We start from the raw sequence: 17,077 nt of genomic DNA on the forward strand, positions 1-17,077 counted from the left end.
AAGCTCTAGATTTAGCAAGAGACCCTACCTCAATAAATAAATTGGCAAGTGATCAAAGAAGACATCCAACATCAACTTTGGACTTCTTCCTGGTCACACATGTATACACACATTTGAACATGTATACATAATACATATACCCGTGCATAATACACACAAGGAAGTAAATAGTAACATCCTTCATTAACTAGGAATTACTTATATTTGATTGGCAACCCAATAATCCAAGCTGGGGCTGAGGCAGGAGGATAAAAATTGTGAGTCCAGGCTGGACTACATAGCAAATATTTGTCACAAAAATATAGATTCTACAATTCTATACAGTACATGGTACTAGCTAGTGATAATAACTCTGCTACTGTTAAGTGTTTATTACATCATATGTTTATTTTGAGAATGCACTCCTAGCTAAAAACACCTGTTAGATTTTGCCAGCAGCAGCCTCATACATTCTATGTATAATCTGTCTCTTGGTTGCATCAAGATCATTTCAGAGTCAAGAGATAGACATTTACCTACCATTTTGTGAAATGTCATTACGATTTTTATACAATGGCATGGCAAAACCAGAAGACACATTTCTCAAACACATGTCGTGTGTGTGTGTGTGTGTGTGTGTGTGTGTATGCATGTATGTGTGTGTATGTGTCTGTTGCTGAGCTTGCTTGTGTGTGAGCATGTGGAGGTCACAAGTCAAAAGCAAGTTTGATGGCTTTCTTATATCACTCTCCACATTATTTTTAGAGACAGAATCTCTCTCAATGAATCTAGATCTACCATTTTGACCAGTGAACCTGAGGAATCTGCCTGTCTCTACCCCTTAGTGCTGGAGTTACAGATGTGTGCTGCCATGCCTGGCTTCTTTTCATATAGGTGCTTAGGATCTGAGCTCAGGTCCTCCTACTTGCACAGCAAGTCCCATCACCCTTACTGTTAAGTGGCACTTGACTATTTATGCCTAACGTACAAAAAAAATGTCAAAAATCTTTAAATGTTAGGATGGTTTTGTCAGTGTATCAATTTGGAGACAGAAGATATAGGGGAAATGTGAGGTGGAGGAGGAGCAGTGTTACTCAGTAAGTAACCATACAAGAGAAGAAGAATCTTTGAGTATTCAACCAACTGTCACATATAACTACATTTGGATACAAGCAAAGGAAAACTCTACTAACATACATGAAAATCATTTTTTATTATAAACAAGACAATCTGTAGATCAAAAGTTTATGTCAATCATTGTTAGTGAAGTGTCTTTCTTGGAGATAGCAAATTGATAGATCCTGATTTCTAATTCTATAAATTAGTCTGGGCATTTTTACTAGGGAATTGAAACCATGAACATTGAGCATCATTACAGAACAATGTTTATTAATTTCCGTCATGTTGCTATTGTTGTGCTGTTTTCTTAGAACACTTTTGGTTGAGTGATCTGGGATAATTTATTTATTCTTTGTATCCCTTGAGAATTTTTAATCTCTTTTGACTGAAGTACTTCATAAAGTATATTCTGAAGAGCTGGTTTTGTGGGCATAATTTCTTACATCTGTTTTTATCATGAAAAGTTTTTCCTTCTTCAATTGCAACTGGTAGTTTTGCTGGGTATAGTAGTCAGGGCTGGAATCTGTGTTCCTTCATCACTTGTATGACATTGGTCCATGTCCTTCTGGCTTTCATAGTCTCCATTGGAAAGTCAGCAGTTATTCTGATGGGACTTCCTTTATTGTGACTTGATCCATTTTTCTTACAACTTTCAATATCTTTTCTTTGTTCTGTATGTTTAGTGTTCAGACTATTTTATGAACTAAAACAACTGGTCTGGCAAGATATGCCCACCAGTGCAATAGTGGCATGGATATTATCAGAGTGATCAACCACTCTCTAACTGGATTTAAGGTCCACTTCATAGAATGGAGCCCATACCTGATACTGATATCAGGCTTAAGAACCTGAGGATAGACAGGTCACAGGACAGAGAGGGGAACCTGATACTTGCTTCCTGCTGAATATTTATAATATAAAACTGACATCTATTGACATTGTTATATCCATATATTAATGCATCTCTCAACTCTCACCAAAGAAATTTTATGCAGCAGATGGTGATTAACATAGAAACACATGCAGTTGGCCAAAGGTCAGATAATAAGAGGCTGCAAAGTACTTATCCTTGAATTGGACATCTATTTTAGACTTCTGCCTCTGAAGGCTCAGAGATCATTATGGAAGACGGGGATGGAAAGATTGTAGGAGCCAGAGGTAGTAGATGATCACAAGGAAACAGTAGTTCAGATAGCTAGTCAGTTATTCATATGAACTTTCAGCAATGGTGACAGCATGGACAAATCCCTTGCGAGCCCAAACCAGACAAAATCTCAGCATAGATATGGGAAAGTGGGTAAGAAATTCCAACCCATACTAAAGAAACTTTGACAACTGATGACCGACCACTGGGAGTGGGAGAGTCAGTCTCATTCAAGGATGGGGATTCTTGGTAGGTTAAAGAGGATCCAGTGGATAAACCTACACTAAAGGACACCTGAGAATACCAATTAGACTCTATAGGCCTCTCTCTCTCTCTCTCTCTCTCTCTCTCTCTCTGTACATTAAATTGTGTGCAGGTAGTAAGGGGAGGTACCTATGGGGAAGGGATCTAAATACCAGTTTGAAAGAATGTTGAACAGAAGGACTCAATGGATAGAAAAATGTTGGTAATGCAATATGTTTAAGTATGTGAAATATGTTTGTAATTCATAATTAAATCCTAGCATCTAAAACAAATAGTTGACATCAAGGATTATATTAAAGACCTTGGTTATTTTCTTTCTGTGCTTTCCTCCCCTGGATGCCATACATTCTTCATCCTCACATCCATGAAATGACTTCTGGAATTCCAGACATCAAATGCACATGCTAAGCTATAGAAAAGAAAAGGCTACAGGTATCTTCCTGAGGTCACTTATTTCAGATGAGAGAATCTGTCATCAAAATGCTTATAGACTTTTGGCTTCAAGCATGTCACTGTCCCCTTCTGAAAGGCAGCTGCATCTGGACATAAAAGACAAAACCAGGTGACTGGATTTGTGTCTTGGTTGAAACTCTCCAACTATGTCCCAGGAAATGTCATGTGCCTCTCTTGACCACGAGCAGCTTCTTTAATCAGAGGTCACAGAGCATTCACAACCACCAGCACTAAGACAAATCTAGGAGACCTTCAATTAACATCAGTTGCTGGAAAATCTGCTTCAAATATTGAAACTGAGAAGAGAAGGAGAGGGAGAGGGAGAAAGAGAGGGAGGGAGAGAGAGAGAGAGGGAAAGAGGGAGAGTAAGCAAGTGAGTGAGTGAGCAAGAGAGAGCACCAGCCAGCCAGCCAGCCTCTTGAGAATTCTGGAGAATACCTAGCTGGCACACTGAGTTCTGCAGTGCCATCTTTGGAAGGAGCTTGAACAGACACCGTCCCCCAGACTTGGTTAACTAAAATTCACCACTGGAAAGCAACAGGCTGGCAAGGACCACTTCATCCATTTTGCACAGGTCATTAGGCACTTTCAAAAGTCTATTTGCTTTCTGATAGCAGCCACTTCCCACATTTGCTTCCACTCTGGATTGTATTTTAAGGCAAATTGTCTCTCTAGCCTCTGTTGCTAGCACACAAGATATCAGAGTGACACATTCTGTTCCAGGCTGCAAGTTTTGTGCCAAAGTGTCTTGGAACAGATCAAAAATTGGGTCTCACTCTACTCCTTCCTGCCTCAGTCCACTCTGACCTTCCTTAAACAAAAATGAGTGAACTCATTAACTCTGGTGCTATTTCCAACTACAGTAGAGGCAGAACCAACTAAACATACAACAGAAAGTGTATTTGCATTCTTATCTAAATGCTTGGCATATTGTCTGTCTTTATACAGATGGAAAAGACATTTACATTTCTTTTATTGATGACTGTTCTCTATTACAATTTATTAACTGTCTTAGGACACAAAGTCATGTGATCATCTCTCCAGTCCTTTTCACTTCTGAAGCATTATGAAAATATGAAGACATCAAGATGCTCTTCAGAAGGCTCTTTAAGCAAAGGAATAAGCATTGCCAGCATAAAATTGTTAGGACTCTTTTCAGAGCCTCCAAAGCTGGGTATAGAAGGGAAGGGTTTCTTCCCTCACAGTTCCTTTGCTTAGGAGGTAGGACTACTCCTGTGCATGATCTAGAATACTCTTCTAGCCTGGAAGGTAATTTTGTAAGCATCTAAAACATAGGATTAAACCCCTTTATGCTAGGAGGATTTTTGTACCAAACTGTACAATGTGGACATTATTGACAATAATGTAACCTTAGAGCCATCACTAAAGCACCATAATAACAAACAAGATCTCAGATAGTGAGAGATCTTGGCCACTATGATCTTGATCCTATGCACTTGTATGAAGGAAGAGGGGAGTTTGGACACTCAGGTCCACAGCAAGCAATGCCCAAGGTCTCCTACAACACTGGTTCTTTCCATGGATAAGTCAGGTACCACTAAGCTTATTTACCAGAAAATGTCCACTACAGGATATTTTTGATAACATGTTGCTATGTTATTCCCATGAACACAGTGTGCTCATCTTGTCCTGATCTATAGCATTTTCAGCCACATTGGAAGGTTCAACATCTGTTGATGGAACAACACACACCCACAAACAGGATTCCCCTAAGTTGCTCTATGTTCCATACCAAGCACTTATTGGCCACATATAACAACACTAATTAGAGACAAAGAATCTTCCAGAATCAATGGCCACTTTGAAGACTTGCCAGGACCCACCCCAGAAAGGTTCATGAAGTACATCCACCAGATTCCAGACAGATGGTGACAGGTAATGAGCATGTTTTCCTATTAGGCTTGGGGGTACTAGTGCTTCGGAGGCAATTGGGCTCCAGTCCCACAGATTAAGTGGCAAATGTAGTAAAGTACCCCCAATGAATTAGCTTCCTGATGCACACCAAGTGTCTAAGAAGCCAATGAAGGCAATTTTTCAGAAGTCTCTTACCTGAGGAATCTGAGAACTTGTGGACGTGGGGTGTTGGGAACAAGGTGATAAGAGGAAAACAGATATCTCAAAAAGGATCCAACAAATTCTGGGATCTTATTATGGTTCTACAGGCAGAAGTACAGACTGCTGATAACTCAATCATCGAGAAAATTTTGTTGACACTTGAGTTATGTTTAAGAGGTATCTCCTAAACTGAAATCTCCCTCTTTAGGCCCTTTGCCACCTGTCCCTTTTTTGTTTAAGCACATTGAGTTCAATTTGTGTTGCCCAAATACTCTTTGTCGTGGGTCCATCCCAAAGAGTATGGTCAACCTAGAGAGGTCACACCTTAAAGAAAACTGACTTTCCCTCTCTCCCAGGACTTATCAGTTGCCAATGGATCCTCAGCTAGCTGTGGGACTTCATGCCTACTTTCCCTTCCATTCTGGGATTTCTTTGGCTTGGGTTTGAGCAGGTCCTGTACATGCTGTCACAAATGTTTTGATTTCATATGTGAAACTGGTCAGTGGTATAGAGAAAATAGTTTCTCTGTAGTTGTTCACCTCACAATCTTCTGTCCCCTTTTCTTTGAGGATTCCTGAGCCTTGGGAGTAGAAGCGTGATATAGATGTCCCATTTAAGTCGGGCACTCAGTCTGTCATCCTCTCCAGGTTGACCAGTTGTAGATCTCAGTGTTTATCACCATCCACTGTAAAAAGAAGCATCTTTGATGAGGGCTGAGAGAGACACTCACCTATAGGTATAGTGATGAATTATTAGGAGTTGGGTTAGAGCTGGAGAGATGGCACAGCCACTAAAGGCTAAGGTTATCAACCAAAATGTGAAAACAGTTGATTTAATACTATGCTAAAGGGTCTCACTCTGTTGCCCAGGCTGGCCTCAAAACTCATAGCAATCCTTCTGCCTCAGCCTCCCTTGTGTTTTAATGTAGGTATGAGCTTCCACGTTTGGCTTCTTTGTGGTGATTTATAAGCCTAGGCAAAAAAGTTAAACTATTTTAAAAAATACATCAATAAAATTTTTGTGGCAAAAAGAAAGGGAAACATGGATGTTACAGATACAGAAAGAAGCTGGGCAGGTGGTGATAGCCTCAGAGGTGGGAGTGACACATTTGCCAGCCAAGGAACTCAAGGGTCAGCTACAAACACCTCAGACTGGGAAAATAGCAGTGCATTGGGGGGGGGGCGTGTTGTTCCCTCGGTCTTTCTTGATAAAGCTCCATCAATATCATGAGCCTGAACTTCTAGCCCCTAGAATTGTGAGATGACACATTTCTATTCTTTAAGCAACCAAGTCTGTGATATTGGTTAAGAGAGACCTGAGAAACTCAGGGTTGGAATCAAGCAGAGCTGTCCGGCCAACCTTGCTTTGTCCTAATTTGGGCAAATACTGTCAGTTACAATCACATATGGTAAACCTCAAGTTTCACTGTCTGAAAGATCACATCATGGTATGCCCTACCTGGTGGATTTTTTTTAACAATAAGTTAAATAGAAAACGTGTGTAATCTTTTTACCACAGTTCATTTCATTGACTAGGCATTTAATAAAAGGCAACTTCTGCTGTAATAATTTTCATAGTCAGGACCACAGGGGTGGCTCAATTTGTAAACTGCTTGCTATACAAGCATGAACTTGACCTGTGTAAAAAAGAGGGTCACAGTTGTACGCACATGTAATCTTTGTGTTGGAGAGGTAGAACAGGCAGATCCCCAAGGATCACCAGCCAGCCTACTTGGAAGAGCCAAACAGCAGTGTGAGAACCTATCCAAAAAAAAAAAAAATAGGTGTAGTGCATGGCTCCTAAGGAAAAACACCTAAGGTTGTCCTCTGGCCTCAGCATACCTATATATGTGCATGTAAACACATACAATGAACATGTAAACACATGCACAAAAACACATATACATACAAACATTTTCACAATCATCATTTCTTCCTATTTATGAATTAAATGATTAAGAAATGGGCTAAATTTCAAGTCAAGGATTGGCAGAGTTGGTTGTGAAACCTGGTCTGACTGACTTCAAAGAAATCACAAGGATGAAGAGAGATAAAGTTTGGTAAAGAATCAAGGGAGTTCTTAGAACCAGGATGCCCAAGGAAACATGAGAAGGAAAGAACAGCAGACAGGTACACAGGTGGCATGTGACAGTAGTGTGCATCAGGCAGCTGGATAACCAGGATCTACCAGCCTAAGCTGACATGACCTCTTGCTCCCCATCATCCACAGCTGCCTCTGGAGTTGTTAACAGTAGCTGCCCACTTCAAGAGCCTTTGTTTCATGTTTCTGATATACCTGTGTTCCCTGCAAGCATCAAGTGAGCCAAAGCCTTCTAGTTTCCAGGCCAGCACAGCAGGCTGTCTTCTTTTGGAGCCTGTGGCAGTGCCCTAGGCAGTATGAGAAGAGACAGCAGGGGGAAGGGAACCTGCAACCCAGTCACACGCGCATGATGGGAGTGCCCCTTCACTTCACACACAAAAGCTGCCCTGGTTACCAAGCCATGGTACTAGTGACACTCAGGTAACAATACAAGTTATGTTGGATGGGATGCAGTGTTAGGAATATTATCGCACTAATTCTGGCTGCACTATATTGTGTGGCGAGGATGGATAAAAAGAAGGCTAAACATGGGGAAATAAGGCAGAGCTCTGATGTGGTCCAACTCTCACCCTTACATGCATTTTCCAGGGAAGGAAAGTACAGCTCCTACACAGTCTCACGTAGCTTTGTCATGGACAAACTGCATGTCTCTAACACAACTCACTAGTTAGTGATAAAGTAGGTCTAAATATCGGCCTTGTTCCTTCCCCTCAGCACGTTCCCATCCTGCCACACTGGAGGAATGTGCATGAAAAGGAGCACAGGTAGGGAAAAAAACAAAATGATGTTTAAAAAAAAAAATCACTCAGTCAGCACCAGGTTTATAGGCTCCTGGTCTCTGCTCCCATATTCCCAAAGTAGTCAGTGGGGTTTGTGTTTACCTACAGGAGGTTTTAGTTTTGTCTCACAAATGCATCATCCCTTCAGGGGCACTCACGACAAAAGGATACCCACGGGTTTTAAAAAATGGAAAGATTTCATCTCTCCCTTTTGTGCCATAAATGCCATTAATGCAACTTCAAAAGGAAATTTTAAATTCTGCTGCCCATTGAAAAGAGATCAACAGGCTGGAATAGTAGCTATGTCACGTTGCATTAGCATTCTTCAGGTGGGGTAAAGGTCAGGTGGCCCAAGGTGGTAGAATTTCATGAAAATATAACAAGCTAACAGATGTCAGCCACATTTGCACAAAAGTTCAAGGACAGGTTCATTGAACATAAAGTGATAAATGTTTATTGAAAAACTCTAAAATATAGTTACTCATATTAAAACAGGAAAAAGAAAACAATATTCTCAAAGTTGCCTGCTAGGAGAGTTGGTTTAGAAATTCAGTGAGAATAACTCTTTCCTGACAGACCCAATGCATAATCTCCTTTCTGGAACAACAGGAGTTTGCTGCCTAATATCTTAAGGCAAAATCAACTCTCTTTTCCCCTTATTCCCTCCCTCTCCCTCAGATACTTTTTTACTGTATGCAGAATGCTCCAGGCTATATCCAGGGGTCCCCTAAGGAGACATAGCAGGTCTCAGCTTCCATGATGCAAATGCCTCCTGCTTCTGGACAAGTTGTCCCCACCATCCATGGTTCCTCAAGCATAGTACAGAGCAGGAGCTGACTCACTGATGTATGGCCACTGCAGGGAACCTGATGTCTCTGCCAATCCCTCCTTGATGGAAATGGCAGAAGCCCGGGCCCCCTTAATCCTGGAGTCATGAGGCCCAGTAGGGCAGGAAGGTAGGAGGCATCTCTGAACTTCACACTTGCCTGACACAGGGACAGAGAACAGAGAGAATAATGTAACAATATCATGAATTTAGGTAATACCGGAAGAGCAGCATGTCACAGATGTAGAAACCTAGACCCTAGATCCACAGCACCCACTTTTCTCCTCTGTTTATGAACTTGGACTAGCTCCTTACCTCTGCATGACTCAGTTTTCCTATCTAAGATCGGTGGAACCTTGGACCCTCCACACCCATATCCAGAGAGTAGCAGGATTAAAGGTATATTCCAAATGAAATACAGCTCATAGATACAGCTCACTCCACAGTGGGTTGAAGACCCTGTCCACTTATGGGGCATCTAGGATAGTTAAAATAACACTGAATTGGCCTGTGATGGAAACATAACATGCAAATCTACTTTCTCTGTGAGTGCAGATGAAACATTTTCACACACTTAAAGAATTTGGAGTAATAGAAAGGAAGGAGGTAGAAAAAACAGACAAATAGAAAGATGACGAGCTCACTGAGAAGGAACATTCTAGAATGTGGGTGTCCAGTGTCTGATAGATGAACTGAGCAGCCACTGCATGTGCCAGAGTCACACCAAGCCACTGGCAAACACAAATAAATATTTCATCCTTTCCATTCTTAGAATATCTATAATCTAGGTGTGTATATCCATGGGAGTAACACAATGTAAAAAAAAACAAGAAAGCAGAGCCAAAAGTTTGGGGTTGGAAACACTGACAAGAAGTAACTGGTTCTTCCTGGAAGTGGGGACCGTGGTAGAACATGCAGAAAGGAAGTGATGTTTTTATTGGAGCTTCAAGGGTAAGTAGAGACTACCAGAGAAGAAAGAGGAACAAAGGCTCACTATGATGGTCAAGACCATCCTGCTCCCCACTTTGATACCCAAGTCTTGATCAATCCTGATTTCCACAACTTGCAAATGTGTCCTCTCAGATGGAAAAAGGAACTTAAATGAATTAAGGCTACAGATCATCAAATAGATTGTCTTGGGTAATCTGTGTGAGCTCCATGTACTCAGTTTAAGAACAGTTTTCATTTCCAAGAGATGTGAGGGAAGAAAACAGATTCAAAGCATATGAGGAATTCAGGCTGCCATTGCTGGGAAGCAAGAGAAGGAACCCAGGAGGCCTGAAGACTGATCTCCCTCGTGGAATCATCACCTCAATCCTACAACTTCAAACAACTGAATTAGCAAAAACTTCAATGAGCCTGGGAGTGATTAATTTCTAGAACCTTCCAGAAAAGAAAAAATTCTTCAGAAACCTCAGTTGTGACACACTATATGACTGAAACATTTATATGCAGTTCTAAGCACTAAATGTATGGGAAATCATCCTAACAGCAGTGTAAAACACAATAGGAATGCTTTCCAAACTTCCCTTTTCATTACAAGAGAGGGGAGCAAATTAATAGAACAGGAGAAGTGCTGCCAAAGCTCTAAGGACAGACTGATCTCCTGTATTTCCGCCTATGCCTCCCAGAGTTCATCCTGATGATTGTTTTTAAAAGTAATTGTAATCTACCCAGAAAATAAATGTGATTTCATCAAAGCCTTGTCAAAGCTTCTGCTCTGCTCACATAGATATGCTATAACGTCACAAAACTATCATATTTTGCAAATAATTTACAAATTTCTCTCTCGAGTTGAGATCTCTGTTCTGAAGTTAGAAATATATACCTTCAAATGCAGGTTTTGCCTTTTTTCCTGTATCTCTTTACTCTCCTTAGGCTCAGCACGTGACAAACGACAATTAGCAATCTGCAAGCAAAGTGGCCTTCTTCCCGGGCTCTTTGTTCCTCCCAAATATTATTCTAGCACCCCCAAGCTAGAACAGCAGCATCATTCTCGGCATCTCCTTCAGCCCACACATGTAATTCTAGACTTTCTCCTCTGCTTGAAGTCCCACCAAGAACTGCGTTCAAGCCTTCCTTGCATACTAGCAAGAGATGAGCAAGTGCCTTATACCACAGAGGTTAATGAGTAAGTAAGGAATCATGAGTTATTTTTCTAACCTTCTTCTATTGTAGAAATTACGGAAAATGGACCAACGTACCTAAGAGTGGAGAACATGGATATGAGAGCTATGTATTACTTTCAAGTTCACCTTTTTCGATGCATTCAGATGCCAGGTCTTAGAGGATTCAGTAATGATGTCTTGACATTTGGGAAATTCAATAAGAGGCATGAGGACAGCAAGCTTTGATTCTACTGTCATTCATGCATATAATATCTTTTTTAATTAAAAGTAATGAAACTCATAGTTAAGGAGCATGTGACAGGAAATGCCATTTTTAATAGCTCTTCCTCTCTAGGGAGCCATGCAAAAGTTAAGAAGTCAGTCCTGTGATTTTTAATACAGACTCCTTTCAAAGTCACAAGATGAAAATGAGTAAAACTTCACTTTTATAACTAAAAGAAATTCTGCTATCGACCTTAGTAATTAGATTTAACTTTAAGCATCACCCAGCTGCTAATAAACCAGTCCATCCTTTAAGACTCATGATTGCCAAATGCTTAGGCCAAGTAAGGGCCTGACAGGAAAAGGCAGGTATAAAATTGATCCCATAAAAATTGAAAAAGGTATACCACCTCACAGATTTTAACAGGTTGCCAAATTTTGTCATTTCTCAAACTTTCGAATTGCTTACTATTCCACTCAATTCTTAGAGTTATGTTTTAAGAGAAATTAGGTATGGGTGGTGTTTTCATAGGAATGGATCAGTAAGTTTCATAAGGTCAACCACTAGGAAGGGTTTGTGGCCAGATCACCCAAAGAGAAGTCAGAGGCTTCTGGATGTCTTTCTTGGGAAATAGTTTAAGTAAAAAGTGAAATCGTGATAGCAAAAGGGTGGAGGAGCACTGAGTTCTCTTTCTGAAAATTTTACAGATTTAAATAAAAATGCAGGGGCTGGAGAGATGGCTCAGCAGTTAAGAACACTGGTTGTTCTTACAGAAAACCCGGGTTCGAATCCCAGCACCCACATGGCAGCTAACAACTGTCCGTAACTCCAGTTCCAGGGATCCAACAGCCTCTTCTGTCTTCCGCGGGCTTTGCACAACACCGGTACACTTACCTACATGCAGGCAATACATGAATATACGTAAAATAAAAATAATAAATAAAATATTTAAATAAAAATGCAGCAAAATGGTCTTTCAGGCAACAGTGGGCTGCACGTAAGGGTAATGTTCTAAAAACTTTAATAGAGATGAAAAATTCCTATTGTCTAGGGGTACGGTGACCATCATAACATTAAATACAGTACATATAATGCACAGTGCTTCAAAATAATTGTTCTAATTAGCTTTCTGTTGCTGTGATAAAACACTGACCAAAACAAACCTAGCAAAGAAAAGGGATAATTTTACCTTACACTTCCAAAATATAGTCCATCTTTAAGGGAAATCATGGGTGAAACTCAATGCAGGAATCTGGAGGCAGGAGCTGGAGCACAGACCACGGAGGAACTCTACTTCCTGGCTTGCTTCTCTGGTCTGTGCTCAGTTGGCTTGCTTATACAACTCAGGACCGCCTGCCCAGGGACAATATCACCCACAGCAGACTGAGCCTTCCCACATCACTCAACAATCAAGAACATGAATCACAGTCATGCCCATAGACCAGTCCCATAAAGGAAATTCCCCAGTTGTGGCTCCCTCTTCCCAGGTGTGTCAAGTAGAAAACCATGACAATAACTAGTGATTGACCATGTTACCAGTATATTTACTCTCTATCATGATTTCAGTACAAAATGTCCTTCACATGCTCATGAACTTGTACACTTGGTCCCCTAGCTGATGACACTGTTTGGGGCGGTTGTGAAATCCTTTGGATATTACAGAGTGTGCTGGATAGCTTTAGTGTCAACTTGACACACCTGGGTTGAGGGAGCCTCAACTGGGGAATTGTCTCCATTGGACTGGCCTGTGGCCATGTCTGTGTGGCATCTTCTTGATTTTGAGTAATGTGGGAGGGCCCAGCCCATTGTGGGTAGTGCCACCCCTACGCAGGTGGGCCTGTGTTGCAAAACAAAGCAGGCTGATCAGGGGCCAGGGAATAAGCCAATAAACAGCATTCCTCCATGGCCTGTGCTCCAGCTCCTGCCTCCAGGTTCCTGCCTTGAGTTCCTACCTTGGGCTCCCTGATGAACTGTGACCTGGGAGACTTAAGACAAATAAACCATTTCCCCCCCAAGTTGGCATTGGTCAGAGTGTTTTGTCACAACAATGGAGAAACAAACCAGAACAGAGTTTGGGACCACTGGGAAAACATTTGCAAATCAGTCAAATTATGCTTTTACAATTTGATTAGAATTTTAAAGAAAAAGAAATCTTCAGAGCAGGTGAGCTGGTCATCTTGGCAGCTGCCTTGAGGAGGTGAATGGTAAGAAGACAGAAAGAAAGTCATGAAGCCATGCAGGTTTAGAGCTTACATGGGAGGTCAGTCATGTGGCTGACTGGTGGCCACATGGCTGGGAGAAGGAAGCTTTAGAAAAAGTAAAGAAATGCAAGATTCTAGGGGCAGCCCAGAGCCTTAAAGAACTCATGTTTAGTAAGAAAGGCACGAAGAAGGAAAAAGGAAATTCAGGGAAGCGGGCAACTCATGCTTCCCTGTGCCCATAGGCAGGATTACAGGCAGGAAAAACTCACCATCTCATTGACACACTAGGTATTCTGCCCATCTATTTAGTATAAACTGCTTTCCTAATGGTAGTCCTATGACCAGATGATTGACCAGTTAAACTTACACAAAATGGAGGAGGTTGGGGTATTACATGGGCATGAGACATAATTTGAGATATAGGGCCATAGAGGCAAGTCTAGAGGGGTATAGCCTATCCCATTTCAAGACCAATATCCATACTGCCTAGTTGGCCACCAAAATGTGAGCAAGTCTTTTACATTTCTAACAGAGATAGGAGTTGTTCCCATCACTATGGTCACCATGACTGTAGTCATGCTTTCCCCAGGATGAAATCAAGCAAAACTAAATTCTTCTCCCCCTAAGATGCATCTGTCAGTATTCTGTTTCATGGCTTAGAACAGTAAATAAAGACTACACCGTTGTGTTAGAATGTACTCCTGCCATACTATAGTAGCATTTTTATGCCTGTGGAAGCCTCCTGCATCTTGGATTTACATTTTGTTTTGGTTATATCAAAAGACCACATCTAGTTACTGGCCTGATCTAGATTTGTATGAGGACAATCTGTGACATTTGTTTGACAATGACATTTCTCAGAACACATCCCCTTAAGGGTCATAGGACTACAGTAGAATGAGGTTGAACAAACAGGGGAATGCAACTACCAACACACATATAGAAACCAGTGACAGGTCCCAGGAACTTTCAGAGTTGTTTGGGAACGAGCTCTCTGAAATGGAGGCTTCTGTGCCCCACTTAGAAGAGACACAGTCCTGCTCAACTTCCCTTAGGACTGAGGCTTCTCAAGAAGTCATCCTGCTTTAATGCCCTACCTCCCCCAAGGCAGGACATTCAGCCCATGTTTCTTGTGTTTTATAGTGGACTTCACATAACAAGTCTTTAAACATCTGCCAGGATGCCACACAATGTGGCGTCCAGCACTACCAGAAAAGAAACAGCATCAGGAACAGGTCCTTCTGCTTCTGCCCAGAAACATGGCACATTCAGCCATACTTAGGTGCAGCCACCACCCTCTCTGAGCATGTGGAGGGGCCAGAAGACCCAAGCAGATGACAGGCTGTCTGCCCACAAACACAATCTGCATCTAGTGACTCTTTCTACTGTTCACTCTGACTCATTTCATATGACAGTAGAAAACAAAATGTCAAAAAATAAAACCTCAGCTGAATTCCAATAAATTACGTTACAGATATAAAGAAAGTCATAGCACTCTAGTATCAATAAGCAGGGAAGGTAGTGGCATCTTCATGAAGCTGCATTTCAATCAGTTCTTTCAATGTCACCTAGTAGGTAGAAGTGACACCCAAAAGCATAAATCTAGATGAAAAGTCTTGAACTTGACCCCCCACAAACAATGGGGGAGTTCCCTATGTCTCCACTTTCCTTTGTTGTGAGGAAGTATTGAGTCACTCTGGGGAACTACTGTGACTGGGCTCAGATTTATCCTTGGCTCTCCATCAAGTAAACAGCTCAGAGCAGTTTATGCTCCAAGCACTGTTACCACCAGGAGGGATGGGCCAACGACAAGAAAATTGTATGGTATTTTCTATACATTATAATGTCCCCAAATTTAAAGGAGTGCTTCAACAACTTAATTACTTTCCTCCACAGGTGACTAGCTGTCCAAAACAAAACCAGTAGCCAGCAGGATAAATCAGAAGACAGGAAAGCATAATGCATTTAACACCTGCCTACCAAGCACTGGTTTTTATCAGGCATTATAGACAGGACAACAGAGAAAGTACATTGCTGACCCGTGAGTCCCTCAGGGTGTGTGTGACACAGGGAGTAAGGAAGGGGAAAACTGTCACTGAGGATAAAATGTAAAAACTGACACAGGACCTTTCCTCAACAACACTAGCTTCCTACCTACACTGTATCACGGTTTATTCTCACAACTCTGTAGATTAGAACAGGAATCCCTCTTCAGAGATGAAAAGACTTGAAGCAGCAGGAGTGGAGGCATCACGGTGGGAAGAGCTGAAGGAGGAGGAGAAGCAGGGTGTGCATGCAGAGAGGAGTATGCGGGCTCATCCTCACCATCAACTTGACTGAATTTGGAACCACCTACGAGTCACACCTCTGAGCATGTCTTTGAGGATGTTTCCAGAAAGATTTAACTGAGAAGGGAAGATCTAGTCCCGAATGCGGTTGGCACCATCATGGGCTGGGTTCCTGGACAGAATAAAAAGAAAAGAGAGGAAAAGTGATCTGAGCAGTGGCTTCCATCTCCTTCCATGTCATGACTGCTGACATGGTGTGGCACCTGCCTCCTGTTCCAGCTACCATGTCTTCCCCACCATGATGGACCATCCCCTCAAACTGTGAACCAATAGAAACCCTTCCTCCTTTAAATTGCTTTCTATCAGGTGTGTGTATGTGAAGGGGGATGTGAAAGAGATAGAGACAGCATGCAGAGGCTTTAGAGGAAGATGTTGGCTGTCCTACCCTGTTACTCTTTGCTTTATTCCTTTGAGACAAGGTTTCAAACTGACCCTAAACCTATGCTGACAGCCACAAGCCCCAGCAATCTTCCCATCTCTACCCCTGACAGCACTGGGATTACTGTAAGTTCACATTGTCACTACCAGCTTTTTAAGTGGGTGCTGAGGATTTGAACTCAGGTCCTCATGTTTGTGTAACAAACTTGCATACCCACTGGCCATCTCTGTACTCCTCTTGTCAGGTATTCTGTTACAGCAATGAGAAAAAGTAACTAATGTAAGTGGGCATAGTATATGTACAGCCGAGGAATCACGAGCAAACAAACATAGGTAGTATATTCAAAGGAAAAAGAAAACTTTGATGTCATTTAATTGAAGGCTGCAATGGGGAAATAAGATGAAGCTAGACTGTGGACAGGCATATGCGTGCACATAGCTCAAAAAAAAAAAAAAAAAAAAAAAAACGAGAGGTTTTGCATTCCATGGAGAGACTACAGGCTGGCCACCAAGAATGTGACAATTTAAAACAGACCACCAGGACACCCTATTTCCTACACAGGGCTAGTACAACAACATCATCCAAAACAGGAAGAAAGCAGCAACTGTCAGTGAATGAAGGAATGATAGCTTCCTGAATTTGAAATTAGCATCCACAAGTCATTACCACTAAGCATCTGTTACATCCTGGGCTTTGCTGCATATGTACAGATCTTTTGGTCTTGGTGTTGTGATCTTACAACCCCCGAAAGATATTTAAGCACAACTAGATAGCAAAGGTTTACTTTTTGAAATCCTCTAGTCCTAGTAAAAGACAGGCTGCAAGAAATGATGGGAGGTGCTAGATTAAGGAGCTCAGAACCTCACTTTGCTATCTTAGCTCTGCACACATCTCACCTGACACAGCGCCCTGCCTGTGATGGTATGTGATCAAATGACTATGACAAAGTTGAATCGCAGTACTTTAGATCTTTTATGAAATGACCTGCTTAAATTAATGAAAGCACCACATGGTAAATGTGGCATTGCGTTCTGAGAATCAGCTTTTGTGACCTGGGAGATGATGACAGAAATAATGC

Source organism: Nannospalax galili, unplaced genomic scaffold, assembly GCF_000622305.1.
Source record: "Nannospalax galili isolate Female #2095 unplaced genomic scaffold, S.galili_v1.0 scaffold406, whole genome shotgun sequence".
Classification (NCBI taxonomy): Eukaryota; Metazoa; Chordata; class Mammalia; order Rodentia; family Spalacidae; genus Nannospalax; species Nannospalax galili.